The 4,051-nt window shown below is 39.4% G+C and overlaps 1 pseudogene; it reads right to left on the bottom strand.

The window, feature by feature from the left end:
- Positions 1 to 488: 488 nt before the first annotated feature.
- On the bottom strand, positions 489 to 3,956 carry LOC117034487 (60S ribosomal protein L17-like; annotated as a pseudogene).
- Between the last annotated feature and the right edge of the window lie 95 nt (positions 3,957 to 4,051).

Genomic DNA, 4,051 nt, shown 5'->3' with positions numbered 1-4,051 from the left:
GAGATTGTTTCAATTGATCTGTGGCAGGGCCAGATATTGGTATTTTTTAACGTTTCAAGGTGATTTCAAGGTGATCCAAAGTGTGGCAATGGCTGACGTTTTTGGATTTTCTTCTTATCCCGTCTGTTCTGCAATTCCACAATGATGTGCTTTGGTGTGAGTCATTTTTCATTATTGTGCTGAGCACTTAGTGGTTCTTTCAACCTCAAACATTAATCATTAGTTCTGGGATGTTTTCTTGTATTATTTCTGTGAAATTTCTTAGTTTTTCAATGCTAGATCTATTAATTGAGATAGCATATCTACTGGCACGAAACTTTCATTTCCATCTTTTCCTTTTTTTCTACCTATGGGAGATTTCCTCATTTTTATTTTCCAACCCTTCTATTGCTTTTTCTAAATTTCTGCTCCCATTTAAAAAACTTTTATTTTGAAATAATTTTAGGCTTACAAAGACTTGCAAAGATAGTACAGAGTTCCCATATATTCTTCACCCAACTTCCTCTAATGTTAACATCTTACATAACCCAAATACAATTACCAAAACTAAGAAATTAACATTGTGACAATGCTATTAACTCCAGACTTTATTTAAATGTCACCAGTTTTTCCACTGATGGATGTTTTCTGTTCCAGGAACCAATGCAGGTCCCACATTGCATTTGGTTGTCATGTGTCCTTAGTCTCCTCCAGTCTGACAGTTATTCAGTCTTTCCTTGTCTTTCATGACCTTGATACTTTTGAATACTGGTCAGTGGTTTTTTAGAATGTCCATTATGTCATTACTACTGATTTTCACCTTGATCACTTGGCTAGGGTGATGTGTGCCAGCTTTCTTCACTGTAAAATTACTGCTTTTCTCTTTGTAAGCGGTAAATGCTTTAGGGGAGTATTTCGAGGCTGTGTAAGTATCCTGTTTCCTGTTAAGCTTTTGCCTATTAATTTCAGCATTTGTTGGTAGCCTTAAATTTGTAATTTATAGAATTCATATTCTCTAAATGTTCCTTTTTATTATTAACATTTATTTGATGATGAATTTACTCCCGGGCCATACGTTTTTGTTTCTTCTGGGAGACCTTTCTCTTCTGCGCAACCTCCTTTTTTGGTTTAGGAACAATTTGCTTTTTCTCAGTGAGGACCATCTCCATGTGGCAGGGGGAGCTCATGTAGGGGTTCATCTGCCTGTGAGCTCTGTCAGTTCTGCAAAGCATCTTGGGAGCTTTGTTCACCTGGCTGTGCTCAGTGATCAGAGAATCTACAGCTAAACCCTTAAGTTCAGCATTCCTCTCTGCATTTTCAAGCATGTGCAGTCAACATTCTGCACTCTTTTTGGGCCACCGACCCGGTGTCCAGCCCCACTATTTGGCCTGGGTACACCTACCAATTCCACCATTGCAACAAGAGAATGGCACACATTACTTTTGTAATGTGACATCCTTTAGATACTTGGTGGCCTTTCAGATATGCATACCCTCCATCGCCTGGGCAGTTTCACCAGCATTCTTAAACATGAAGATTTGAACCTCTCGATTTGCATGATTTTGTGGGGTTTTCTGGGTCAAGTGAATAGCGAACCATTTTCAGAGGTCACCTCAGAGCACTTACGGGAAGTGCTAAATGTTCCTTTTTAACTAGCATCCTATGTTTTTATTCATAGATGATACAATATCATCTCTCAGAAGTTATCAGGTTTTTTTTTTCTTTTCTTCTCTTTTACATTATCTCTTCTCTGACTTCTTTTTTCCTATTTGTTTTGGTGTCTATCTTTCATATTAAGGCTTTCCGAAAATGGTTGATAGTCCTAGTCCACTAAAAGCTTTTTTGGATGCTTTGCATCAGCAGAGCTTGTTGAAGGATTTCACCGCAGGGTGATCATGTGGAAGCTGCCAAATGTCAGTATCTGTAGATCTTTTCTCTTGGACTGAGTTTCTGCAGAGGAGTCTTCCTACCCCCTTCCTGGGGTTATAATCTTGGCTCTTGGTATTCTAGGAGCCCAGGGGTGGGGATGGGGTGGTTTAATTAGCATGAACTTTCTGCTTAATCCCCACTCTCAGCTCCATGCTCACCACTGCCCTCGGCTTTGCCTGGTTCTCTCTCAAGATGTTCTCAGGTTCAACTTTTCCCAGGATTAAACTTCCAGTTTTGTCAGAGGGAGAGGGGCAGTTGCCTCGCTGTGCAGGCTAGGGTTAGGGATGGAGGTGGGTGAGGGTGGGGAGGTGAGTTTAACTCACTGTTTCCAAGGCTGTTATACAGCCTCTACCCTCAGAAGTAAATGGCGCTTCCCAGTTGAGTTTTTTAGGGATCTGCAGTGTCTTCATTCTTGTTGGCTTTTCCTCCTGTAGGCACTGAAATTTGTTTTCTATACTCTTCTACATTTATTGGCCTTTCATCTTCCAAAAATTTCTTGAGATCTTTCATCAGCTGAGGTATACTCTCTCCTTCACTTTCTCGTTTTGGATTTGTATCTTTGTTTATTCCTTACTCTCATCATTTGTGTGGCTTTTGGAAGGGAGTAGTGATAAACAAGTTTGTTGAAACTACTACTGTGTTTCCCCGAAAATAAGACCTCACCGGAAAGTAAACCCTAGTGTGATTTTTCAGGATGACATCCCCTGAACATAAGCCCTAATACAGCTTTTGGAGCAAAAATTAATATAAGACCCAGTCTTATTTTCAGGGAAACATGGTATGTTCAATCAGAAACCCCTTACTGTTATTTTTCGGGTAGTCAAAAAACAATCAAAATGCTAATCAAGTATAAAATTCTATGATCCAATATCCTATGCAGAAGAATTTCAAATAATTTATGTAGATATTCCCCCTTCAAGGAGGTGGAGTATACTTCCTTACTTCTTAAGTGTGGGCTGCCCACAGTGACTTCCTTCCAAACGAACAGTATGGAAAGTTCCTTCCAAAGAATAATTTTATAGTAGAGAAACCTAATAAGCATGACCTCAGTCCTGTGATCAAGGTCAACATCGAGTCATAAATCACATTGATAGTATGTACCCTTGATATGATGTGGTAAGAATGGCAATTTACCTCTGTAGCCTCCCTCCCACCCCCTATCATGTAACCTCAGTCTAAGAAAAATATCAAATTCCGGTAGAGGGCATCCTACCTGACCAATACTCCTCATAATTGTCAAGGTCCTCAAAAACAAGAGTCCAAGAAACTGTCACCATCAAGAGGAGCCTAAGAAAACATGATGACTGAATGTAATGTGGGATCCTGGAACAGAAAAGACAGGTAAAAACTGAGGCAATATGAAGAAAGTGTGGACTTGGAACTTTTTTGGACTTTTAACAACAATGTATCAGTATTGGTTCATTAATTGTAACAAATGGACCAGACTAAGATGTTAATAATAAGGAAACCTGGGTGCTGAGTTTATGGGAACTCTGTCCTATCCTTAATTTATCTGTCAATTTAAAACTGTTCTAAAAAAGTTTATTTAAAATATTTCTATGAAACCAATAAACACTGGCAGCTGACGCTATTTACAGAGAAAACAGGAGTGGTTTGTGCATATGCTGGAGTGAATGGGGTTCTTGGTTAGTGATGTGGACATTGGTTCATCTCAAAATTCTCCTTGGGAGTCCTAGATAGTTCTTCAACAAATTTGGCTACACTTGTTTGTTCAGACACAGCATGATAAACCATCCTGAATCTACTTAGCCCTCCCAAGGGCCCCGCATCATGCAAGATACCCTGAAGGATGCAAAAAAAAACCCCTTCTTTCAGAGGGTGTACAGTCCATGAATGAAGACACTTAAATAAAACACACAGTATGGTTATAGTATCTGCCTTGGGTTTAAACCTTCGGTTTCTGTATCTTAGTGTATGATGATAAATAATCTCGGTGTGTGTATATCTTTTCTTAAAGTGAGGACTATTTCTTCTTTCCAAAGATACCTAGACTTGGCAGAGAATGAAAAATGCGTATCTGCTTGGTATAGTTGGAGAGACAGAACCCTTACAAAAACATTCCCAAGGTGGGCATGTTAAAGTCAGATAAACTGCAGAGGCCACTTGAGTCTCAGACACTCAA

The sequence above is a fragment of the Rhinolophus ferrumequinum genome, chromosome 15 (assembly GCF_004115265.2).
Source record: "Rhinolophus ferrumequinum isolate MPI-CBG mRhiFer1 chromosome 15, mRhiFer1_v1.p, whole genome shotgun sequence".
NCBI classification, from domain to species: domain Eukaryota; kingdom Metazoa; phylum Chordata; class Mammalia; order Chiroptera; family Rhinolophidae; genus Rhinolophus; species Rhinolophus ferrumequinum.
This window is presented reverse-complemented; position numbering and strand designations above follow the sequence as displayed.